Source organism: Tursiops truncatus, chromosome 19 (assembly GCF_011762595.2).
Source record: "Tursiops truncatus isolate mTurTru1 chromosome 19, mTurTru1.mat.Y, whole genome shotgun sequence".
NCBI classification, from domain to species: Eukaryota; Metazoa; Chordata; class Mammalia; order Artiodactyla; family Delphinidae; genus Tursiops; species Tursiops truncatus.
In genome coordinates, this window is record NC_047052.1 from 46,920,437 (window position 1) to 46,947,907 (window position 27,471).

Consider the following 27,471-nt stretch of genomic DNA (forward strand, 5'->3'; position numbering starts at 1 on the left):
TTATAGGAAGAAGGAGAAGAATTTGAATAAATGCAGACATGGGAATGTAAAATGTGGGTTCCGATCTTACTACATAGACCAAGGGAGCAGACAGGGTCATGCTTTGGGGACTTTTGAATGGCAGCTTAAAACTTTGAACTTCGTCTTAACAGATGATAGGAGTCACTAAAAAGTTTTGAAGAAGTCACAAACATGACAAAAAGCATTTTCAGCAAGACTACTCTCCCAGTATTAGGCAAGATGACTTAGGAAATTGGTTCTCAACTCCGGAAACTCATTAATTACCTGGAAGCTTCTTATTTTGCTTTTCTTTTCTTAACTTTTCATTTTAACATAATTTTAGACATTCAAAAATGTTTCAAAAATAGTCCGAGTTCCCATATACCCTTCACTCAACTTCCCCAAATATTAATGCTGTAGGTAAAACCATAGAGATTATCAAAAACAATAAATTATTATTGATATAATCAAAAAATCTACAGATTTTATTCAAATTTCATCATCTTTCCCACTAATGCCCTTTCTCTGAACTAGGATCCAATCTAGGATACCACATTGCATTTAGTTGTTTTGTCTCCTAAATCCCCTTTAATCTGGGCCAGTTCCTCAGAATTCCTTATACCTTCCTGACCTTCACATTTTTAAGAGTATTAGCCAGTTATTTTGTAGGATGACCCTCAGTTTGAGATCATCTAATATTTCTTCATGATTAGACTTAGGTTACGCAATTTTGGCAAGAGTACCACAGAAGCAGTGCTATGCCTTCTCAGCCCATCATATCAGGCCCATGATATTATCTCATTACTGGTGATGTTACCTTTGAACACTTGGCTAATGTGGCTCAAAACTTTTTAGTGACTCCTATCATCTGTGAAGATGAAGTTCAAATATTTAAGTTGCCATTCAAAAGTCCCCAAAGCATGACCCTGTCTGCTCCCTTGGTCTGTGTAGTAAGATCGGAACCCACATTTTACATTCCCCCGTCTGCATTTATTCAAATTCTTTTCCTTCTTCCTATAATACCCTCCCCTTCCTGCTCCCTCCACTCTGAAATCACTACTGTTGTGCTTGGAAGCTTCTTAAAAGCACCAGTGCCTGGGCCACACCACAGACCAATCAAAAAAGCCTCTCTGAGGATAAGGCACAGGCGTTGCTAGGTTTCGGTGTCCTGCAGGTGACGCTAATTAGCATCCAGGGTTGGAAACCACCAGCTGACACAAGAAGATTTAGAATTCTGGAAATCAGCAAGGAAGCCATTCCTTGAGCCTCTCTTTTTAAAAGAACAGCTGGTTCCAGGCACAAATAATAACTGGACTTTGGCATGAACCCATGGTAGGGGGAAGTAAAGGCCAAAAATCGCCTGATTGAGAAAGTGATAGGTGAGTAGACTGCTGTCCCGTAAAAGAGAAGGCAGGATGCTTAGGTAAAGTGTCCAGCTCTCCTGGTCTATTTTCTCTCCAGACCTCAGAGAAACCTTTGCTGCAGTGAAAGCACACACCATATAATTGTACTGTCATGAGCCTGACGTGAGCTCCTAAGCGCCACTGAGGGAGGGAATTATGGATCCCGTGATGTAAATATATGACCACACATGCAAAGATGAACACTTCCGGGTACAGTTGAATGAATAATTCACAGAATCTAGGTCAGAGGTACGTGACCTCCCTTAAAACGACCTTGCCCTCCCCACCTGGTCTTTTGTCCTTAACCTCTTCTGAAATAAGAGAGGAGGGACTTCATTAAAAATTTCATGAAATAGGAAAGTGTACACATCTCCTGTCACCAGGCTGTTGAAGCAATGATACTGGGCTCTACACTTCCTTATTGCTTTTTTCTGGGGGGGTTCCAGAAAGAGATATCATCAACCCCTTCCTTGGAGGGGCCATTCAATAACATAAAAGGGAAACACCAACTTACCCAAAATGCAGAGGCTGGAAGGAGCCTGACAAGAACTGGCCCTAAAGAATTCCCAGACTACCAGGCCCTGGTGCTGCTAGCCCAGGAGGAGCTGCTGCTAGGCAATAAGTGACAAAAGGAAAGGCAGGGAGCACTCTAAAGCTCAGCGAATACGAAAACAAGAGTTCATTCATTAGCCCTCAATTCTTACACAGCCGGTTATCCCTGAAGCCTCGCTATGGGGTCTCACTGAAAGGGCTGGCAAATAATAACATGCTAACAGACAGATGAAATAACTTATAGAAGCGTGGGCTCAACTAGGTGAGGAATGGCTGGGGAAGGTTTCACGAAAGAGGCAGGATTCAGGTTAGGTATTTGACTGGTTAAGTCTCAGGGAAATAGACAAAGAGAAACACAAACACAGAGAACCAAGTGTCAGGCACCACTGTAGATGCAAGTTTTGAAAAGGATTTCAGAAATGAGAGTAGGTTTGCATATGTTACTTTATTTACTCCACTTAGTCACTGTATGGGGTTATTTCAGAGGAGGGTGCTGGCCCTCAGAAGGGTGAAGTAACTTGCCAAGGTCATCGATGGATCTGGAATTAGAAAGTAGGTATATCTAACTCCAAGCCCATGCCAGTACCACTACCACTGAGAGAGGACTGAACACAGTATGTTTAGGGAACAGGAAGGAGCAGGGAAAGCTACAGAGGAAACACAGGGTTAAGGAACCATGGATTTAAGTAAGCTTGCGAGAGTGGGACCACATGTTGTACAGCCATGAAAATGAGACTGAGACATTTGAACTTTATTTTGTGGTAAAGAAGAGCCACTGAAGGTTTTGAATAAGGGAGCAACCAAAGTGATGCCTCGAGCAAAGATTAAACCAAACGGTGGTAAAAGCGCGAGTTCTGGCTCCTAAGCTACAGAGATGCCACCACAACAGGAAGGGGGGCCACACGATATAGTGGATTAAGAGTGAGAAGCTTGGGTTGAGATGTAGACAGCTAAGTGCTGAAGTCATGGCTACGTCAGGCAAGGCACCTGCTCTCTCTGGACTGCAGCCTCTCTTCATCCATAAATCGGGGGAAAGGAGAATTAATCTACATGACCTCTAAGGCTTTGCTATTCAGAGTGGGGTCCAATAACCAGCAGCAACGGCATCATCCGAAAGCTTATTAGAAATGCAGAATCTCAGGCTCCACCAGAAGAAGCAAATCTGTATTTGAACAAGATTCTCTGGTGATCGGTCTATAAGCACGTTAAGTTTGAGATGCTTCTCTAAAGTGTCTTCCAGTTCTAAAATGCAATGGTTTGAGACTCATCTCAACTCTCTCACTTCGCAGAAAAAAAAAAAGTTCACCTAGTCACTTCCCTTGCGCCCTTTTCCTGATCCTAACTTCATCTCCGACTTGACCACGTCTGGGTAGTCTTGGAAAATACCAGCACTTAGGCGGTGCTGCCACCCTGTGGCCAAAATCTGTAAATGCACTTCATCTTACTTTTCTCACCAGTTAAGGAGCTGGGAGGGTTGGCTCTTCTTGCCCCAAACGTCAGCACTTATTAAATATGACTCATTCCAGAGGCTTCAGGAAATGGGCTCGAAGACGGCGGGAGGCTGGGCTTAAGTGCTGGGTGATATTTATGGGGCTGAGGGGAAGGTTAACAGGAAGTCCTCCCTGGCTCCTCCAGGCAGGAGTGAGTAAAGGTGGTGTGACTTTTGTTCCAGCCAAGAGGAGGGAAGAGGCCAGGCATGGTTTTTGTTTGCTCATTCTTACCCTCTCAATTTCAGATTATTTCTGCCTATGGACATGTTGGAGGGTTGATTGTAGACTTTGCTACTACAAAGTTTATAAAGCATCTGCAGGCGGCAGGCACTGTGCTAGGCAGTGGAGATTGTCCTCGAGTTGGAGGCACGGTCTGAGCTTGGTCTGATGTAAACCACTGATGTGGCTCCTCCCTGGAAAATTCTAACAATGGTCTCTGTCCTCAGGAAGCTCAAGTTTAGCCAGGGAGATGACACACACTTCATAAAACCTAGAGATATCGTGCTACCAAGTTTCAGAAGTGGCAGCAGTTCACCATGGGCTGTGAGTAAGCTCAGCGGACTCTGGGTTCAGTGGGACTTGGGCTGGGTCTGGAGGCTGGGGTAGGATTTGTGCTGGCGGATGGCAGACAGGAGGGCAGGGCCGAGGAAGAGCATGCAGCTAATTGGGTGGGGATTTTTGAGACGTGGGCTGTTAATCGTTCATTTTTACGTTCCTGAACTTATGTGGGGTGTGGCACTTTGTGGGTACTCTGTAAATGTTTGTTGAATTGAATGATATTTTTGTAACCCTTTAACTAGGCCTGCTATGTTAGAAAGCATGTGAAAGTGCAGTCCATTACCAGAAAAAAAAAAAATCTTTTTTACACACACATGGAGCCTGAGGGGGTGATTTACTTTCCCATCAAGTCGCGCACTGGTAAGTTTAGTAAGTGCTGATGCTCTGTGCCCTTCATGTTTGCTCCAAGTAATGTTGTTACCCACCAGGGTTCCTGGCCTCCTTAATCAATGGAAATTGACCAGAGGCCAGACAAGAAATTCAGGCAAGGTGTTATTGGGGCCCCTGCTGCAGCAGAGGGGAGCGAGAACAAACAACAGGTTCCCTTGCTCATTTGTTCCCTGAGTGGGGGTGAGCTTGTTCCTTATGTGAGGTGAGGGTAGGGGTGTGTCCAGGGGTCGGGCTGCAGGGGTAGCTAAGGTGGTTTCTCCATTCCTTAGGTGGTACTGGGTGCAGGGGGCATTCACAGTACCCTGCTTTTGCTCCCGATCCCCTGCTTTTGCTCTGGGCTCTTCAAAAGTGGTAGTTGGGTTTTTCGGTCTCTATCTTTTGTCAAGAATTTGCCCCAACTGCCAGTGCATGCAGTTATTTTTAGTCCCATGCAGTTTCTTTGTATGTTGTCGCTCCTGGAGAGGTGTGTCCAGGTGCAAACATTGTAGCACTGCAGCAAAGGGTCCCAGGTCCCAGCCTCAGTATCACCTCCCTCTTTCACTTTGGGCTGTTTCCAGACAAGGTCTGAAACAAGAGCCCCAGCAGCCTGGGCAAACACCTTCCCCGCTGTGGCTCCTGTTTCTCAAACCCTCTTGGACATGAAGCCTTGAGGGTCTTCCACCAACCCAGTTCCCTCTCCTTTAGGCGGGAGCCACGAGCCCACAGCCACCTGCCTAACCAACAACAAGGAGGCCTGCTTTGACCCGGTCTCCAGGCCAGGGTTCGGGGCAAGAGAGAAGAGCCTCTCCTCCTTGATCCTCTCTGCTTCCCTCCTTACGTGGCCACGGAATTGGAGGAAATTGTAAACAGTGGGGACACGGCAACTTCCCAAAAACAACACTGCTATTGCTGATCCAAGGACGGGAGTGGAGAGGACAGAGGGGAAACACGCCGTGTGAGTCTCTCTTTGCCAGCCCTTAGCACTCTCTTTCCTGCCAGATATTAAGCTAGAAAATGTCACTCACATGTATTAGGAAATTCAAACAAGGAAAAAGACTTGGGGAAGAAATCATAGCACACTGGCGGGTAGGGAGGCGGGAGGGAGGAGGGGAGGGGCTGAGAACTGCTGCCAAGTTATCAGTCGCCCTCCCACGTTCCTAAGAATATGCTTCACTCCTTCTCTTTGGCCACCTTTACCTTCCAGATTCCCATAAGTCACATGGTCCAGTTACCTAATGAGACCAGCGACACTTGGCCGTTCTCACCCTCTAGTGGGAACACTGGCCTGGGAGTAAGGCTCAGACCCCCAAGCCACGTACCACGCACGGCCTGAGCCACTCCAAGAACTCGGGACCCTCTCACTGGGAACCTTCCACACACTCTTCAAGCAACGCACAGCAGCACCATCAGTTGAAATGTAAGTTCTAATCTCTTCCCTCCTTCTGTTGCTGCCGCTAATGCTGGTGTCCACGGTCCGCAGCAGCTCAAATACAGGTAAAAAAAAAATATTTTTTCTATGAAAGATAAAGAGGGGGGAGAAACATGGCAAAACAGAAAAGAACGTGACCACACATGCAGTAAAATGTAGCCCCTTTAGGTTACAGGGATTAGGGGCAAGTTAGCCTGTCTCAGTGCCTGTTTCTTCACTTACAAAAAGGAATGAACTGTACATAAATCCAAAGAGTGTTGGGAGAGTTAAAGAAGCCCGTGTGTATGGAAGTGTCTGCAACTGTAGCTGGCGGGGGAGAAAAAAATAATGGCCCAACAAAGATTTGCTGCCTCACCTGCCCCCCAGTCCCTGTTCTAGAGAGTAATGAATGTCCCCAGGGTCAGGCTTGGAGGCAGTGGTGGGAGGGTGTTGAAGGCAACTGTACAACCACAGACAGTAAGTCATCCTCGACTGTATTCTGTACAGTGCACCAGATGTGCCCCAACAATTTTTAATGCTGTTTCACGGTATGGTGATAAACTAGAAAAATCACACCACCAGGTAGTACCCGTGTTTGAAACTGTAGGCACACCAAGCCCTGTTTGAACAGCTCACCTTTGGGAAGCAGACCCTGGGTTAGGGGCTCCGAATCGGCTCCACTTTTCACTACAGCTGAAGTGGCCTAGCCCTTAGCAGAACAGCTGTGCAGAAGAGACCTCATCCCGACCTATGTCTGCTCTCGAGGGGAACATCTCCCCAAGGGCTACTTTGAGGTGAAATAGCTTTGTTATATACTGAGCATCAACTCTGTCCTAAAATCAGGAGTTCTCCCTACTCCACCCCAATTTCCAACGTTCCCTCTCTTACAGAGAGAGCTCTCTGGAAGCTGCTGGGCCCCCCAGCCCTGGGGCCTAGACCACCATTCTGGAAGGGAAGGCTTTTCCACCACTAGGACAGACACCAAGGCTAGAGTCCTCAGCCTGGATTCCAAGCTGCAGCCACAGCTGCCTTTCCAGTCCAGCCCTCCTCGCACTAAGTGCTCTGTGCTCCACTCAGCTAGGCCTCGGGCTGCTCCCGAGCTGCTCCTGTGCTTTCCCACCAGCTCAGCTTCCCTCACAAAACTCACCCCAAGCCCCCTCCTCCCACAGCCTCCCTTGATTCGTCCCAGGACCACATGTGAGCCCTCCCGCCTGTGAAAAAGCTTAACCCTAACTCAACTCTCGCCCTTTTCGTGTTCTACCTTAAGTTGAGGTGTTGCTGTGCCTCTCCCACCTCCACCCCTGCCCTTCTACACTGTAACCTCCCCTCTGGCACAATCTGGTGTATTGTTTCCACATCCCTCACACTATCCCGCACGATGCTCAGTAAATATTCGCAAAGTGAAAGAATAAATCCTCAGGTTTCTGAGCTCAAAATGTTGCCCTTAGGAGACTCGACACCCGCGTTTCATAGCAGGCCCACTGACATTAGGGCTGGATAATTCCTTGTTGTGAGGAGGGGGTGCTGTTCTGTGCTTTGTAACCTGTTTAACAACAGGTTACAGGATGTTTAACAACATCCACGTGGCCTCCACCTGCTAGAAGCCAAGAGCAGCCTCTCCCCTACCACCCTGCCCTGCCCAGTTAGTACAGCCAAAAATATCTCCAGACATTGCCAAATGTCCCCTGGAGGGGGAACCACTGCCCAGTGGGGCCACTGCTCTCTACCAGTAATTCTCAAACATGGCGACACGTTTAGACTCACCTGGACCTTGAGACTCAGACTTGAATTGAGGGGAACCGCGATCCAAATCCTGGCTCCATCACTTACTTTGAAACCCTGGACAAGATGCTTAACATTTTTCAGCCTCAGTTTTATCTTCTTAAAATGAATAAAATACCACTTAGCATGTACAACTGTTGTAACGAGTCAACGATTGATAATGTGAACTTAGTAAGGGTTCAGTCAATCAGATGAGTGAAGTAGCTACTAAGGCAAAAAGGCAATGGGTTGGGGAAAGCTCACTGAGCTTCCAGGTGGCGCAGTTCCCTTTTCTCCACACCCTCTCCAGCATTTACTACTTGTAGACTTTTTGATGGTGGCCAATCTAACTGGTGTGAGGTGATACCTCATTGTGGTTTTGGTTTGCATTTCTCTAATAATTAGCGATGTTGTGCATGTTTTCATGTCCTTGTTGGCCATCTGTATGCCTTCTTTGGAGCAATGTCTATTTAGGTCTTCTGCTCATTTTTTTATTGGAATGTTTGTTTTTTGGATATTGAGTCGTATGAGCTGTTTGTATATTTTGGATATTAACCCCTTGGCAGTCGCATTGTTTGCAAATATTTTCTCCCATTCCACAGATTGCCTTTTTGTTTGTTTATGGTTTCCTTTGCTCTGCAAAAACTTTTAAGTTTGATTAGGTCCCATTTGTTTATTTTTGCTTTTATTTCTTTTGCCTTAGGAGACTGACCTAAGAAAATATTGCTGTAAGAGAATGTTTTGCTTATGTTCTCTTTTAGGAGTTCTATGGCATCATGTCTTATATTAGGTCTTTAAGCCACTTTGAGTTTATTTTTGTATATGGTGTGAGGGAGTGGTCTAATTTCACTGATTTACATGTAACTGTCCAGTCTTCCCAACACCACTTGTTGAAGAGACTGTTCTCAATCGTATATTCTTGCTTCCTTTGTTGTAGATTAATTGACCATAGGTGTGTGGGTTTATTTCTGGGCTCTCTATTCTGTTCCATTGATCTATGTGTCTGTTTCTGTGCCAATACCACACTGTTTTGATTACTGTAGCTTTGTAGTATTGTTTGAAGTCTGGGAGGGTTATGCCTCCAGCTTTGTTCTTCTTCCTCAGGACAGCTTTGGCAATTCAGGGTCGTCTGTGGTTCCATGTAAATTTTAGGATTATTTGTTCTAGTTCTGTGAAAAATGTCATGGGTGTTTTGATAGGGATCACATTAAATCTATAGATTTCTTTGGGTAGTATGGCCATTTTAACAATATTAGTTCTTCCAATCGAAGAGCATGGGATATTTTTCCGTTGCTTTGAATCGTCTTCAATGTCCTTTATCAATGTTTTATAGTTTTCAGCATGTAGATCTTTCACCTCACCTCCTTGGTTAAGTTTATCCCTAGGGTTTTTGTTTTGTTTGTTTGTTTTTGATACGATATTTTAAAATAAATTTATTTACTTACTTTTGGCTGTGTTGGGTCTTTCTTGCTGTGCACGGGCTTTCTCTAGTTGTGGAGAGTGGGGGCTACTCTTCGTTGCAGTGCACAGGCTTCTCATTGTGGTGACTTCTCTTGTTGCAGATCACGGGCTCTAGGGCACGTGGGCTTCAGTAGTTGTGGCACGCAGGCTCTGTAGTTGTGGCTCACAGGCTCTAGAGCTCAGGCTCAGTAGTTGTGGCACATGGGCTTAGTTGCTCCACGGCATGTGGGATCTTCCCAGACCAGGGATTGAACCCGTGTCCCCTGCATTGGCAGGTGGATTCTTAACCACTGTGCCACCAGGGAAGTCCCTAATGTCTTTTTTTTTTTAACTTTTCATTCTTCAGACTTCAAAAATATGGTAAAAATAATCAGAGTTCCAATATATCCTTCATGCAGTTTTTTTCCAATAACATCATACATAACCATAATATGATTATCAAAACCAGAAAATTAGCAATGATACAGTACTATTAACTAATGTACAAATTTTTAGATTTTGCTAATCATCCCATTAGTATTCTTTTTTTTGAATTTTATTTTATTTTTTTTATACAGCAGGTTATTAGTTATCTATTTTACACATATTAGTGTATATATGTCAATCCCAATCTCCCAATTCATCCCACTAGTATTCTTTTTCTGATCCAGAATCCAATCCAGGAACCTACACTGAAGAATGTAGGACCTCCTGGTCTCCTCCAATCTAGAGTACTTTGTCAGCCTTCCTTGTCTTCCATGATCTTGACACTTTTGAAGAGTATTGTCAGTTATTTTATAGAATATCCCTCAACTTGGGCTTATCTGATGTTTCCTCATGACTAAATTCAGATTACGCATTTTTGGCAAGAACACCACAGAAGTGACGTTTGCCTTCTCGGCACATCAGAGGCCCACGGTAACAATACTCATTTATGGGTGATGTTAAGTTTGAACACTAGTTAAGGCGGTGTCCATAAAGGTACTATATTCTCATTGTAGTTAATAAGTATCTTGTGGGGAGATACTTCGAAACTATGCAAATAGCCTGTTTCTTCTCGTCATACTTTTGCCTATTAATTTTTAAAATCCATTGATGATTCTCGCCTACAACAGGTATTACTATAGTCTTAGCCAAATGGTGATTTTTCTATTTCCAACATTCCTTCTAAATGTATTAATTAGGATTCTACTGTAAGAAAGAGCTCTTCCGGGGAATTCCCAGTGGTTAGAACGCCGTGCTTTCACTGCCAAGGGCAAGGGTTCAATCCCTGGTTGGGGAACTAGGATCCCTCAAGCTGTGTGGTGCAGCCAAGGGGAAAAACAAAAAGAAAGAGCTCTTCCTTCTCTCTCATTTATTCAGGTATTCAATTATTTATTTATATAAGTAAATTCTCAGGGATATTTGTGGATTATAATCCATTACTATCCTTATTTATAATGTCATTCATATTGTCCCAAAACCGGCCACTAAGAACTTCTTCAAGTTGGCTTCTGCATCATTTTGACATATCGGGATTTTTTTTTAGCAGTTTCTGACTTTCTGACACCACTAGATGTTCCAGGCTTATCTTCTACTTTCCTTCCCTATCCTTGGAGTCAGCCATTTCTCCTCGGAGCCATGGCTCCTTTCAGGGGAAAATGATATACACAAACCTTGGGCACAAGGTATTGCCCATTGCTACAAGGGCTATTGCATCTAGGCCCTCTGGTGGACAGATGTATGCATACACACACCAATGTACTTTTTTTAGCCCCATTTTATAAATTAGGTAAATGAGGCACAGAAAAGTTAAGCAACTTGTCCAAAGTCACAAAGCTAATATGTAGTAGAACTGGAAAGTCAAAAAAATAATAGATCTACTGCAAAAACTAACAGGTGGAAGTTACTTCTTTACACATGCAAATCAGCAGAAAGCAATAAGACAAACATTCCAGCATAGACACACCCTTTGGGAAATAACTAGAAGTCTGCAATAATAACCACAATAATAACCATCATATACTGAACACCTCCTTGGGCACCAGGCCCCCAGTAGCTCCTTTATTCCTAACAACACTGCAAGGTGGATACTAATATCCACTCGTTACAAACCAGAGAACCAAAGATCGTAGAAGCTAAGTGACTTCTCCCAGGCTACAGAGTTAACTGACAGAGGAAGCAGTTGACCCCAGGTCTGCCTAGATATAAAGTCCATGCTTATTACATTGCATCAATATATTCCAAAACTGATTTTAGGTAGAACATAAATTAGTTTTTACTTTAATAGTTACATGCTTATTTTAATGCATGTTAGAAAAAAATCTAAGCATATATCAAATGGATAATCTCACAAAAAATATTGCATAGAATGAAGATGTTATGTAAATTAAATTTATTTAAAGCAAAAAGTATGAAATAAATAATAGTAGAGGTGTATAAGCTATAGCAAAAATCATTAAGGTGGTCCAAAAATGCCTGACATTTGGAGGACATGATACTATAGTAACGGCTTCATTTTCAGTTACACCATGACATTAGGTCATGTAGGGCTGCAGAAAGAACAGCAGAGTAGGAGTCTTGGACCTGGATTTTAGCTACAGATGAGTCACCATTACCTTTGTGAACTTGGGCATTTCATTTGCTCTCTCTGGGTCTCAGTTTCCTCACCTGAAAATAAAAGGGACAGTGATTTAGTTAATTAGTACAACTCTTTTAAAAGCAACTTGGTAAAGATATCAAGAAACATAAAACTGTTCTTAACTTTTGACCCAGTAATTCCACTTGGGAAGTCTTCCCGGAGACAGAAATCCAACATTTAGAAAACAGTTACAAAGAAATTTATCAATATCCAAAAATAAAACAATCTAAATACTCAACAATGAGAGAACAATTAAGTAATCTGGGGACTTCCCTGGTGGCCCAGCAGTTAAGACTCTAAGCTCCCACTGCAGGGGGCCCGGGTTTGATCCCTGGTCAGGGAACTAGATCTTGCATGTTGCAACTAAGAGCCCGCACACCGCACACCGCAATGAAGATCCCACGTGCCGCAACTAAAACCTGGCGCAGCCAAATAAATAAATAATTTTTTAAAAAGTAATCTGAAGTATGTATACTTGGGAGTGTTATGTAGTCATTCAAAATGTGTGTTATAAATGTTGTAAGACAACACGGGAACAAGCTTATAAAGTGAACAGAAAGAAATTCGTTCACATACCGTGGTTACCACTATATTTAAAAAATCGTATTCACACTAAAATTCCAACATTTGGTAAGAGTAAAATTGGTTTTGGACTTTACAAATTTTCTCTAATATAGTTATGTCCCATTAAAAATGAATATATATGGAATCTGAAAAAAAAATGGTACTCATGAACCTAGTGGCAGGGCAGGAATAAAGATGTAGACATAGAGAATGGACTTAGGACATGGGGTGGGGAGGGGGAAGCTGGGGCGAAGTGAGAGTAGCATCGACATATACACACTACCGAATGTAAGATTGCTGGTGGGAAGCAGCGGCATAGCACAGGGAGATCAGCTCAGTGATTTGCGACAACCTAGAGGGGTGAGATAGGGAGAGTAGGAGGGAGGCTCAAGAGGGAGGGGACATGGGGATATATGTATGCATATGGCTGATTCATTTTGTTGCACAACAGAAACTAACACAGTATTGTGAAGCAATTATACTCCAATAAAGATCAATTTTTTTTAAATGAAGAAGAAAAAATCATCAGTGTAGGCGTTCCAAGATACCTCATCTCCAAGATACCTTCTGGCTCCAATATTCTGTGGCTTTTCTCTGGAACCAGAAGTAGAGGTCAGGCGAGAGTAAAATATTAGAAAAGTTTAGACAGCAGGGGCCATGCTTGTTGAAATTAACACCACTCAAAACAGCACGTGAGAACATTTAGAAACCAGCAGGTAGGGAAATGATGCAACATCCTCCATCTGTGTGACAGAAAGGGCACGAGTCTGGAAAATAGAGCTGGATTGAACCAGATGCTGCCCTAAGGGCCCTCTCTGGACAACCTGTCCATCTGCTTATCAAACAAACATTTACCACGTGTCTACCATGTGTCAGGAGCCCTGTAGCTGAATGACCACTGAGCCATTGGGTCAGAGTCTAGTAAGGGAGAAAGATTTTCAGTTTGCTAGGACCGCCATAACAAAATACCACAGGCTAGGAGACTTAAACAACAACTTATTTTGTCACAATTCTGAAGGCTAGAAAGTTCAAGATAAAGTGTCAGCAACTTTGGTTTCTTCTGAGGGCTCTCTCCTTGCCTTACAGATGGCCATCTCCTTGCTATTTCCTCACCTGGTCATTCCTCTGTGCATGTACATGCCTGGTGTCTCTTTGTGCGCCCAAATCTCTTCTCCTTATAAGGACTCCAGTCAGACTGGATTAGAGCCCAACCATCAGGGCCTCATTTTAACTTAATCATCTCTGTGAAGGCCCTATCCTCAAATACAGTCATTCTGAGTTATTAAGGGTTAGGATTTCAATGAGTTTAGGGGGACACAGTTCAGTCCACAACACATTTCAAACAACAAACTTTAAGTGTAATTGTGCAAGGATACAGCTGCATTCAAATGTGATGGGGAACCATGTGAAACCGTAATTAAGTCTGACAGGAAACATGAGCAGCTCCTGTACAGCGGAAGCATCATCTGGGCCCATTTCTAGTCCCAGAATCTCTATAAAACATCATACTTGATTGTCATAAAAATATTTTAGGTATCACAAAATGCGAGTAAGATAGCATCAGGTGATAAGACAGACCTGAATGGAGGCCAAAACAGAATGGATTTGTTCCAGAGGAACAAAGGTAAATACCATCCTTTTATAGTTGAATTGGGATTATGGATTCAAATACAACCAAACATGGAGGTCAGGTGAAGTTCCTGACTGGTTAATGGAATAATCTACTCCTTGCTCTCATTCCTTAAGTCTTGAGGATTTTAATGGGGGGAGGATGTAAGGTCTTCATTAACCCCTACCGTTTGTGCTCTTTTCCATCCAGAAGCCATTCTTTCTCGACCTACTTCCAGGTAAGCTTTTTTCTAAGCCAGATTTTAAACTTCAATTCTGGATTATTCATTTAAAATACTCCTCTCTTGGGTGTGGAGAAAAGGGAACCCTCCCACCCTGGTGGTGGGAATGTAAATTGGTGCAGCCACTATGGAAAACAGTACGGAGGTTCCTCAAAAAACTAAAAATAGAGTTGCCATATGATCTAGCAATCCCACTCCTGGGCATATATCCGGACAAAACTATAATTTGAAAAGATACATGCACCCCAATGTTCATAGCAGCACTAGTTCCAATAGCCAAGACATGGAAGCAATGTAAATGTCCATTGACAGATGAATGGATAAAGAAGAGGTGGTACATACACACAATGGAATATTACTCAGCCATAGAAAAGAATGAAATGCCATTTGCAGCAACACAGATGGACCCAGAGATGATCATACTAAGTGAAGTAAGTCAGACAAATACCATATGATATCACTTATATGTGGAACCTAAAATATGACGCAAGTGAACTTATTTAAGAAACAGAAACAGGCTCACAGACATAGAAAACAAATTTATGGCTACCAAAGGGGAAAGGGGGTAGGGGAAAGATAAACTAGGAGTTTGGGATTAGCAGATACAAACCACTATATATAAAATAGAGGACTTCCCTGGTGGTCCAGTGGTTAAGAATCCACCTTCCAATGCAGGGACGTGGGTTGGGAACTAAGATTCCACATGCCGCTGGGCAACTAAGCCCACACGCCACAACTACTGAGCCCGCACACCGCAACTAGAGAAGCCTGTGTGCCACAACGAAAGATCTCACATGCCGCAACTAAGCTCCTGCATGCCACAACACCCGATGCAGACAAATAAACTTAAAAAAATAAAATAAAATAGACAAACAAAAAGGTCCTACACTATAGCACAGGGACCTATATTCAATATCCTGTAATACATCATAATGGAAAAGAATATGAAAAAGAATATATGTGTGTGTGTATAAAACTGAATAACTTTGCTGTACACCAGAAATTAACACAGCATTATAAATAAACTATATAATTTAAAAAAATATAACAGGGAATTCCCTGGCAGTCCAGTGGTTAGGACTCTGCACTTTCACTGCCAAGGTCCTGGGTTCAATCCCTGGTCAAGGAACAAAGATCCTACAAGCCGTGCAGCGTGGCCTAAATAAATAAATAAATAAAATACATATAAAATACTCCTCTCTTGAAGTTCCCTAGATCCCTGAGTAACAAAGGAAGAGCAATGGAGCTGTACTGACCTAGTTAGCACAATGGCAGGGTACCAATTCTCTTGGCGCCTTTGCTTTCCAGTGACGAAATGATCTGTTTCCTTCCGACATGGGTCACCAGAGGCCACAGGGACCAACGCCAGGCTTCTGGGAAGTGGTTCTGAGAAGGCGCCCAAGAATGTGAGTGCAAAGGTCAGTAATCCAGTATTGACAACAGCGATGCACCATCAGATCCCAACTTGCTCCGCTGAGTCCCTCTGAGACCAGAGCAGATGTTATCTGAGCTGCCCTCACCCTCTACCCTCTCCGCAAGACCATCACATGCAGCACCAACACTTATTTTCTTTCTGAGCCTTAGGCAAGAGCTGGACTCCTCCAAGGTCCAGCAGGGAGCTGGCTGAATCTCTGGCTGCCCCCTCTCCCTTACCCTCTTTTCCCCACAACCCAGGGTTGCCTTCCAAGACCTTCCTGGACCCCATTCTCAACCTTATTTTACTCACAGGTAAGACTGAAATCAGAGAGGCATGGCTTGCTTGAGGTAAAGCAGACACTAAAAAGCAGACACCTAGGTCTTATTTCCTCATTTTTCAGTCTCCCTAATGATACCCTGATGCCTCCTCCAAACCTGCCACCAAATCTTTGCCCATACAGGTCAGGCAAACAACTTAGAGACCCTGGTGCTCATGTAACTGGATATCTTCACTGTGCTTGGTTGACCCTTTCCCACACCCACTGCAGTATGAAAACGAATCGAGAGGCAAGGAAGATGGCAAGTAAAGCCCTGCCTCAAACATATTAACCCTTCTAAGCAGCAACTCCCTTATTTCAGATTGGTTCCTGAGAGCCCCTAAAAGAAAACTCATGACAGTGCCCAGGCTGCCAAGGAAGCCGTGTCCCTGTGAGTGAAGGGCATTTCAAGGGCAGAGTGAAGAAAACCAGTAAGTTGCAAAAGAATGACCTTCCTTAAACCAGAGTCACTCTGTGCAATCAACCAGGGTTGAAGCAGGGGTTGCAAAGAGATAAGAGAGATGAAATGAAGACCAGGATAAGCACACTCCTCAGCCATTTCTACTCAGTGTCAACTTGTGGGGAAATAGGAAGAGAAAGAAAAGCAGAATACAGTTCTCTTACAACTAGAGAGGTATAACCTAATTCTTTAATGATAGAATGCCATTGCTTATCAAAGTGGAGGGAGATGGGGCTGTTGGGGACCTGGCCATTGATCTTTGGAGATGACACCAGTGTTGGTGACAAACAGAATTTGATTGCTCCCTAGTCTGTTATTAAATGTCATATAAAAAGTATATTGGCAAATCTTAAACTGACTGATATTATGATATTATCAAGAATAAGATAAATCAGGAGGAGGAGACAAAATGGCAGAGTAGAAGGACATGAGCTCACCCCTTCTTACAGGAACACCAAAATCAACTAACTGCTGAACAACCACTGATAAAAAAATGCTGGAAGCTACCAAAAAAGATATCCTACATCCAAAGACAAAGAAGAAGCCACGGGCTTCCCTGGTGGCGCAGTGGTTGAGAGTCCGCCTGCCAATGCAGGGTACACGGGTTCGTGTCCTGGTCCGGGGAGATCCTACGTGCCGCAGAGCGGCTGGGCCCGTGAGCCATGGCCGCTGAGCCTGCGCGTCCGGAGCCTGTGCTCCGCAATGGGAGAGGCCACAACAGTGAGAGGCCCGCGTACCGCAAAACAAAAAAACAAAAAAAAGAAGAAGCCACATAACATGGTAGGAGGGGTACAATCGCGATAAAATCAAATCCCATACACTTCGGGTGGGCAACTCATAAACTGGAAAATTATACCACAGAAGTTCTACCACAGGAATGACAGTTCTGAGCCCCACGTCAGGCTCCTCAGCCTGAGGATCTGGCAACATGGAGAGGAGCCCCCAGAGAATCTGGCTTTGAGGGCCAGCGGGGATTGATTGCAGGAATTCCAAAGGACTGGGCGAAACAGAAACTCAACTCTTGGAGGGTAAAAACAGGGTCTCATGCACATCAGGACACGGGAAAAAGCGGTGACCTCATAAGACACTGGGCCAGACTTAATTGCTAGTATTAGAGGATCTTCTGCGGAGGCAGAAGGTGGCTGTGGCTCACTGTGGGGACAAGAACACTGGTGGAGGCAGTTCTGGCGAGTACTCATTGGCATGAGCCCTCTCAAAGGCCACCATTTTCCCACCAAGACCTGCCCCCACCCAAAAGCCTGTAGCTCCAGTGCTGGGATGCCTCAGGCCAAACAACCAACAGGGTAGGAACACAGCCCCACCCATCAGCAGACAGGCTGCTTAAAGTCTTCCTGAATAAACAGCTACCCAATAAACACACCCCCTGATGCGGCCCTGCCCATGAGGGACAAGACGCAGCTCCACACACCAGTAGGCAGGCACCAGTCCCCCCAACCAGGAAACCTGCACAGCCCTCTTAGACAGCCTCATCCATCAGGGGGCAGACAGCAGAAGCAAGAAGAACTACAACCCTGAAGCCTGTGGAACAGAAACCGCAATCACAGAAAGTTAGACAAAATGAGACAGCAGAGGAATATATCCCAGATGAAGGAACAAGATAAAACCGCAGAAGAACAACTATGTGAAGTGGAGAGAGGCAACCTACCTGAAAAGGAATTCAGCGTGATAATAGTAAAGATGATCCAAGATCTCAGAAAAAGAATGCAGGCACAGATTGAGAATATACAAGAAATGCTTAACAAACATCTAGAAGAATTAAAGAACAAACAAACAGAGATGAAAAATACAATAACTGAAAAATACACTAGAAGGAATCAATAGCAGAAGAATTGAGGCAGAAGAACAGATAAGTGAGCTGGAAGACAGAATGGTGGAAATCACTGCCACAGAACAGAACGAAAAAGAAAAAGAAATGAGGACAACATTAAACACACCAACATTCACATTATAGGGGTCCCAGAAGGAGAGGAGAAAGAGAAAGGACCTGAGAAAATATCTGAAGAAATAATAGCTGAAAAATTCCCCAACATGGAAAAGGAAACAGTTACCCAAGTCCAGGAAGCACAGAGTCCCAGGCAGGATAAACCTAAGGAGGAACACGCCAAGACACATAGTAATCAAACTGACAAAATTTAAAGATAAAGAAAAAATAGTAAAAGCAACAAGGGAAAAGCAACAAATAACGTGCAAGAGAACCCCCATTAAGTTATCAGCCATTTTCTCAGCAGAAACTCTGCAGGCCAGAAGGGAGTGGCATGATATATTTAAAGGGATGAAAGAGAAGAACCTACAACCAAGAATACTCTACCCAGCAAGGCTCTCATTCAGATTCAACAAAACTGAAGAAATCAAAAGCTTTAGAGACAAGCAAAATCTAAGAGAATCCAGCACCACCAGACCAGCTTTGCAACAGATGCTATGGGTACTTCTCTAGGCAGAAAAGAAAAGGCCACAACTAGAAACAAGAAAATTACAAATGGAAAAGCTCACTAGTAAAGGCAAACATACTATAAAGGTAGGAAATCATCCTCACACAAATATGATATAATCAGGAAAGGAGGAGGGTACAAATGCAGGATATTTGAAATGGATTTGAAATTAAAAGACCACCATCTTAAAACAATCGTGTTTATATATAGACTGCTATCAATATATCAAAACCTCATGGTAACTGCAAACTAAAAATCTACAACAGATACACACAAAAAAAAGAAAAAGGAATCCAAACACAACACTAAAGTTACTCATCAATCACAAGAGAACAAGAGAGGAAGGGAAGAAAAAACACCCCCAAAAACAAATCCAAAACAATTAACAAAATGGAAATAAGAACAAACATATTGATAATTACCTTAAACATAAATGGATTAAATGCTCCAACCAAAAGACATAGACTGACTGAATGGATACAAAAACAAGACCTGTATTGGGACTTCCCTGGCAGTCCAGTGGTTAAGGCTCTGCGCTTCCACAGCAGGGGCCACAGGTTTGATCCCTGGTCAGGGAACTAAGATCCCAGATGCCACACAACACAGCCAAAAAAAAAAAAAAACAAGACCCATCTATATGCTGTCTACAAGAGACTGACTTCAGATCTAGGGACACATACAGACTGAAAGTGAGGGGATGGAAAAATGTATTCCATGCAAATGGAAATCAAGAGAAAGCTGGAGTAGCAATACTCATATCAGACAAAATAGAATTTAAAATAAACACTGTTACAAGAGACAAAGAAGGACATTACATAATGAACAAGGGATCAATCCAAGAAGGAGATATAACAATTGTAAAAGTATTTGCGCCGTTAACAAAAAATGTATATGCACCACACATAGGAGCACCTCAGTATATAAGGCAAATACTAACAGCCATAAAAGGAGAAATCAACACTAACACAATACTATTGGGGGACTTCAACACTCCACTTTCATCAGTGGACAGATCATCCAGGCAGAAACTCAATAAGGAAACACAGGCCTTAAATGACACATTAGACCAGACCAACTTAATTGATATTTATAGAGCATTCCATCCAAAAGCAGCAGATTACACATTCTTTTCAAGTGCACATGGAACATTCCCCAGGATTGATCACATGCTGGGCCACAAGGAGAGCCTCAGTAAATTTAAGAAAACTGAAATCATATCAAGCATCTTTTCCAACCAAACACTATGAGTTTAGAAATCAACTACAAGAAAAAAACTGTAAAAAACACAAACACGTGGAGGCTAAACAATATGTTACTAAACAACCAATGGATCACTGAAGAAATCAAAGAGGAAATCAAAACTTACATAGAGACAAATGAAAATGAAAGCACGACCATCCAAAACGTATGGGACAAAGCAAAAGCATTTCTAAGACGGAAGTTTATAGCAATAAAATCTTACCTCAAGCAGAATCTCAAATAAACAACCTAACAAGAATAATTTCAAATAAACAACCTAACCTAACACCTAAAGCAACTACAGAAAGAAGAACAAACAAAATCCAAAGTTAGTAGAAGAAAGGAAATCATAAATATCAAAGCAGAAAGAGTGAAATAGGAAGAAAACAATAGAAAAGATCAATGAAACTAAAAGCTGGTTATTTGAAAAGATAAAAAAAATTGATAAACCTTTAGCCAGACTCATTAAGAAAAGGGAAGGGGATGCTTCTCTGGTGGCACAGTGGTTGGGAATCCGCCTGCCAGTGCAGGGGACATGGGTTCGAGCCCTGGTCTGGGAAGATCCCACATGCTGTGGAGCAACTAAGCCCGTGTGCCACAACTACTGAGCCTGTGCTCTAGAGCTCACGAGCCACAACTTCTGAGCCCACGTGCCACAAGTACTGAAGCCTGCACGCCTAGATCCTGTGCTCTGCAACAAAAGAAGCCACCACAATGAGAAGCCTGCGCACTGCAATAAACAGTAGCCCCCACTCACCGCAACTAGAGAGAGCCAGTGCACCGCAATGGAGACCCAGTGCAGCCAAAAATAAATAAATTTATTAAAAAGGAGGGAGAGGGCTCAAATCAATAAAATAGAAATGAAAAGGGAGAAGTTACAACAGACACCACAGAAATACAAAGGGTCATAAGAGACTACTACAAGCAGCTGTATGCAAATAAAATGGACAACCTAGAAGAAATGGATAAATTCTTAGAAAGGTACAATCTCCCATGACTGAACCAGGAAGAAATAGAAAATATGAACAAGACAAACCACAAGTACTGAAATTGAATCTGTGATTTAAAAACTCCCAACAAACAAAATCTATCAAACATCTAGGGAAGAGTTAACACCTATCCTTCTGAAACTATTCCAAAAAATCACAGAGGAAGGAATATTCCCAAACTCATTCCATGAGGCCACTATCACCCTGACAGCAAAACCAGACAAAGATAACTACAAAAAAAAGAAAATTACAGGCCAATATCACTGATAAACATACATGCAAAAATCCTCAACAAAATACTAGCAATCCAAATCCAACAATGCATTAAAAGGATCATACACCATGATCAAGTACAATTTAACCCAGGGATGCAAGGATTTTTCAATATCTGCAAATCAATCAGTGTGATACACCACACCAACAAACTGAAGAATAAAAACCATACGATTATCTCAATAGATTCAGAAAAAGCTTTTGACAAAATTCAACACCAATTTACAATAAAAACTCTCCAGAAAGTGGGCATAGAGGGAAAATACCTCAACATAATAAAGGCCATATATTACAAGCCTACAGCTAACATCATACTCAATGGTGAAAAGCTGAAAGCACTTCCTCTAAGACCAGGAACCAGACACTCTTGCCACTTTTATTCAACATAGTTTTGGATGTCCTAGCTATGGCCATCAGAGAAGAAAAAGAAATAAAGGGAATACGAATTGGAAAAGAGGAAGTAAAACTGTCATTGTTTGCAGATGACATGATACTACATGTAGAAAATCCTAAAGATGCTACCAGAAAACTACTAGAGCCCATCCATGAATTCGGTAAAGTTGCAGGATACAAAATAAACACACAGAAATCTGTTGTATTTCTATACGCTAACAACAAAAGATCAGAAGAGAAATTAAAGAAACAATCCCATTTACCATTGCATCACAATGCATAAAATACCTAGGAATAAACCTACCTAAGGAGGCAAAAGACCTGTACTCTGAAAACTACAGGATGCTGATGAAAGAAATCAAGGATAACACAAACAGATGGAAAGATATACCATGTTCTTGGATTGGAAGAATCAATATTGTCAAAATGACTATACTACCCAAGGCAGTCTACAGATTCAATGATTACCTATGGCATTTTTCACAGAACTAGAACAAAAAAAATCTTAAAATTTGTATGGAGACAAAAAAGACCCCAAATAGCCAAAACAGTATTGAGAAAGAAAAGCAGAATTGGAGGAATCAGGCTCCCTGACTTCACACTACACTACAAAGCTACCATCATCAAAACAGTATGGTACTGGAACAAAAACAAAAATATGAATCAATGGAACAGGATAGAAAGCCCAGAAATAAACCCATGCGCCTTTGGTCAATTAATCTACGACAAAGGAGGCAAGCGTATACAAAAGACAGTCTCTTCAATAAATGGTGCTAAGAAAACTGGACAGCTACACATAAAAAAATGAAATTAGAACATTCTTTAACACCATACACAAAAATAAACTCAAAATGGATTAAAGACCTAAAGCTAAAACCAAATACTATAAAACTCTTAGAGGAAAATATAGGCAGAGCACTCTTTGACATAAATCGCAGCAACACCTTTTTCAATCTGTCTCCTAGAGTAATGGAAATAAAAACAGAAATAAACAAATGGGACCTAATTAAACTCAAAAGCTTTTGCACAGCAAAGGAAACCAGAAACAAAATGAAAAGACAACCCACAGAATGGGAGAAAACATTTGCGATTGAAGCGACTGACAAGGGGTTAATCTCCAAAATATACAAACAGCTCATATGGCTCAATATCAGAAAACCAAACAACCCACTCAAAAAAAATGGGTGGAAGATCTTAATAGACATTTCTCCAAAGAAGACATAAAGATAGCCAAAAACCACATGAAAAGATTCTCAACATCACTAATTATTAGAGAAGTGCAAATCAAAACTACAATGAGGTATCACCTCACACCAGTCAGAATGGCCATCATCCAAAAGTCTACAAACAATAAATGCTGGAGAGGGTGTGGAGAAACGGGAACCCTCCTACACTGTTGGTGGGAATGTAAATTGGTACAGCCACTATGGAGAACAGTACGGAGGTTCCTTAAAAAACTAAAAATAGAGCTACCATACAATCCAGCAATCCCACTCCTGGTCATATATACGGAGAAAAACATGGTTTGAAAGGATATATGCACCTCAGTGTTCATTGCAACACTTTACAATAGCCAAGACATGGAAGCAACCTAAATGTCCATCAACAGATGAGGATAAAGAAGATATGGTGGGGATTTCCCTGGTGGTGCAGTGGTTAAGAATCTGCCTGCCAATGCAGGGGACATGGGTTTGATCCCTGGTCCGGGAAGATCCCACATGTCGCAGAGCAACTAAGCCCCTGTGCCACAACTACGGAGCCTGCGCTCTAGAGCCTGTGAGCCACAACTACTGAGCCTGCGTGCCACAACTACTGAAACCCACATGCCGAGAGTCCGTGCTCCACAACAAGAGAAGCCACCACAATGAGAAGCCCACGCACTGCAAGGAAGAGTAGCCCCCGCTCTCCGCAACTAGAGGAAGCCCGTGCTCAGCAACAAAGACCCAATGCAGCCAGAAATAAATAAATTAAATAAATAAATTTTTTTAAAAAAAGAAGATATGGTACAAATATACAATGGAATATTACTCAGCCATTAAAAAGAATGAAATAATGCCATGCAGCAACATGGATGCACCTGGAGATTATCATACTAAGTGAAGTAAATCAGACAGAGAAAGACAAATATCATGATATCACTTATATGTGGAATCTTAAAAAAAAATGATACAAATGAACTTATTTACAGAAACAGAAACAGACTCACAGACTTAGTGAATGAACTTACAGTTATGGGGGGGAAGGGGGGTGGGGGAGGGAGAGACTGGGAGTTTGGGATTCACATGTACACACTGCTATATTTAAAATAGATAACCAACAAGGACCTACTGTATAGCACAGGGAGCTCTGCTCAGTACACTGTAATAACCCAAATGGAAAAAGAATTTGAAAAAGAATAGATACATGTATATGTATAATTGAATCACTCTGCTGTACACTTGAAACTAACACAACATTGTTAATCAACTATACTCCAATATAAAATATAAATTTTTAAAAAAGAATAAGATAAATCAAGATCCTTATCACTGTTGAGGGAGGTAAAATACAATTTGGTAGTATGCCTATCAAAAACAGGGAATTCCCTGGCGGTCCAGTGGTTAGGACTCGGCGCTTTCACTGCCAGGGCCCCGGTTCAATGCCTGGTCAGGGAACTAAGATCCTGCAAGCCGAGAGGCGTGGCCAAAAAAAAAAAAAAAAAAAACTTAAATGTGTGTACCTTTTAACCAGCTATCTCACTTCACAATCTCTAGTATAGAATATTAGCATGGATACTCAAAGATATATGTACAAAGCATATGCATTATACCAGTATTTGTATTGATAAATAAATGAAATTTTAAATGTTCATCATTAACAGACTTATTCTGTGATCATTTCACCATGTATACAAATATCGAATCATTATATTGTACACGTGAAACTAATATAATGTTACATGTCAATTATACCTCAGTTTAAAAACTCATCAAAAGCAAATTGGGCACTTCTGCAGTTGACAAAAATAATTAGGTAGATCATTATGTATTCATTGGAAAGATATCCACAATACATTAAGTGAAATAAAGGTGCAGAGACCCCCCTATTTTAAACCCATCACAAAAATAAAATTCAGTGAATTAAAGATCTAAATATGAAAGACAAGGGAATGTAGGAGAATATATTCATGACCTTGGGGTAGGAAAGGATATCTCAAACAAGATACAAAAAATATGTCATAAAGAAAAAGATTAATAAATCTGACTTCATTGAAATTAAGAATTTTGATCATCAAAAGAATAAAATGGGGAATTTCCTGGTGGTCCAGTGGTTAGGACTCAGCGCTCTTACTGCCAAGGGCCCGGGTTTGCTCCCTGGTCAGGGAACTAAAATCCCACAAGCTGCGTGGCACAGACAAAACAAAACAAAACCAAGGGGCTTCCCTGGTGGCGCAGTGGTTGAGAGTCCGCCTGCCGATGCAGGCGACACGTGTTCGTGCCCCGGTCCGGGAGGATCCCACATGCCGCGGAGCGGCTGGGCCTGTGAGCCATGGCCGCTGAGCCTGCGCGCCCGGAGCCTGTGCTCCGCAACGGGAGGGGCCACAGCAGTGAGAGGCCCGCGTACCGCAAAAAAAAAAAAAAAAAAAAAAAAAAAAAAAGGAAGAATAAAACGACAGTCTACAGAGTAGGAGTAATGTCTGCAACATATATGATCAACAAAGGATTACTATTCAGACTATATAAGGAATTCCTGTAGATCAATGGCAGGCAACACAACAAATACGAAAAAGACTTGAATAGGCACTTCAGAGACAAGAAATCCAAGTAGCTAATAAACATGTGAAATGGCACTCAACCCTTCTAGTAACTGGAAAAATATGAATTAAACCCAAACAGAGATCATTATATATCATCAGACTGGCAACAATTTTAATGTCTGACAATACCAAGTATTGGCAGAGAGTAGAACAGAGAAACTCTCATCTCCTGCTAATGGGAGTTTAATTGCTAAATCACTTTGAAAAAGTGCTGGTGGTTATTTACTAAAGTTTAAGCTTTGTGACCAAGCAATTCCACTCTTAGACGTATCCTCAAAAAGAATGCTTGCTTATGTACAGTGGGAGACATGAACAAGGATTTCATAGCGGCGGTGTTCATAACTACCCCAAACTGAAAACTGGTCCCTGAATAAATAAATAGTACTATATTCAAATATTATATATCTATGAGAATGAACAATAAAAAACCATAAATGAATATTACAAACATAATGTTGAATAAAAGAAATAAAACCAAAATAGTTATTGCCTGATTTCATATACATAAGGTTCAAATAAAGGCAAAATTAAACTATTTAGGAATTTATACGTAGGTGGTAAAACTATAAAGAAAAAAAGTAAATGCTTACTGTAAAAGTCGGGATTACCAATGTGAGGGGGAGAGAGGTTAGTAATCAGAAAAGGAGGAGGGTTGTTGGCAATATTCTATTTCTAGGCCTGGGTAGTAGTTTCGTGAATATCTTCTTTGTAACTATTTATTGAACTGCACACATAAGTTTTATGGACTTCTATACATGTATAATATTGTGCAACAGGGACTTCCCTGGTGGTCCAGTGGCTAAGACTCCACGCTCCCAATGCAGGGGGCCTGGGTTCAATTCCTGGTCAGGCAACTAAATCCCACACACTGAAACTGAGATCTCGCACGTGTCAACGAAGATCCTGCATACAACAATTAAGACTCAGCACAGCCAAATAAATAAATAAATTAAAAAAAAATATATATATATTGTGCAATAGGGGCTTCCCTGGTGGCACAGTGGTTAAGAATCCGCCTGCCAATGCAGGGGACATGGGTTCAAGCCCTGGGAGAATCCCACATGACTCAGAGCAATTAAGCCCGTGCGCCACAACTACTGAGCCTGCGCTCTAGAGCCCATGCTCCGCAACAAGAGAAGCCACTGCAATGAGAAGCCCACACACCGCAACAAAGAGTAGCCCCCGCTCGCCGCAACTAGAGCAAGCCCGCGCAGCAACAAGACCCAAAGCAGAAAAAAAAATAAATTTAATTAATTAATTAATTAATTAATTTAAAAAAGAGTAGCCCCCACTCGCCGCAACTAGGGAAAGCCCACGCGCAGCAACGCAGACCCAATGCAGCCCCAAAATAAATAAATAAATAAAATATTGTGCAATAGTAAAAGATTTGTTAAAGGTACAGAGCAAAACAATATGTATAGTATAAGCTCATTTTTTTAAAAGTAAACTATTATGTTTACATACAAAAAGATATGGAGAACAAACTATTATGTAAAAAATAAATAAGTATTATTTTAATTTTTCCACTAGATGAGTCTTACTTTTAACATTTTAAAAGCGCTCATAAAAATTAAATTTAAAAAATGCATTAACAGTCGTCTCCCCCTTTTGTTTTCAACCTAGGACACTAAAGACACCACAAGAAGCCAACCAAGCCCTCCAGAGCCTGCCAGCCATTTCTCAGCTGGCAAGCCTTGCTCTGCCCTTACAGGAGCTATGAGAGCCCACCCTCCCGATGAAACATTCTCAGTCAACAAGGCAGTGAGCGCACCTTAAGATGCTCTTCTCCCACCTCACGCTCCCCATCCCTGTCTCTACTCCCTAAACCATTCTAGTGTTCTCAAAAAAAAAGCATTATCACCAAAATTATTGCTCCCTCTAATGCCTTCTCCTGACAGTCTTTTCCTGTGCCCTCTCCCTACCCAGGCTTAAGCTCACTTACCTGAACGAAACCAGGAAATCCAGGTTTCCTAGCTGGCACCACCTGACCTTAAATACAACCAGGCAAGTAATAAACATAAGTCAATTAATATATTTAAATCTAATAGAGCAAAATCATTTTGTTTCAAAGGGGTCCGGAAATTCATGTTCAATCCAGTCGACCCATTTTACCCTGTAAATTC

The 27,471-nt window shown here is 42.1% G+C and overlaps 2 long non-coding RNA genes across 2 annotated transcripts in view; one reads left to right on the top strand and one right to left on the bottom strand.

Annotated features, from left to right (window-relative positions):
- Positions 1-26,977, bottom strand: part of LOC141277153 (uncharacterized) — a 62,220-nt gene extending 35,243 nt beyond the window's left edge. Inside the window, exons 1-2 of the long non-coding RNA XR_012328001.1 lie at positions 15,272-26,977; positions 11,579-11,630 (exon numbers count right to left, since the gene is read on the bottom strand). This is a non-coding gene — a long non-coding RNA (uncharacterized lncRNA). The remainder of the gene's footprint in view (positions 1-11,578; positions 11,631-15,271) is intronic.
- On the top strand, positions 3,547-27,110 carry LOC117309229 (uncharacterized). The gene is made up of 7 exons (XR_004523505.2): positions 3,547-3,988; positions 4,246-4,363; positions 5,078-5,327; positions 5,577-5,789; positions 15,363-15,433; positions 16,071-16,179; positions 26,972-27,110. It is a non-coding gene; the product is annotated as an uncharacterized lncRNA (long non-coding RNA).
- Positions 27,111-27,471: the final 361 nt, after the last annotated feature.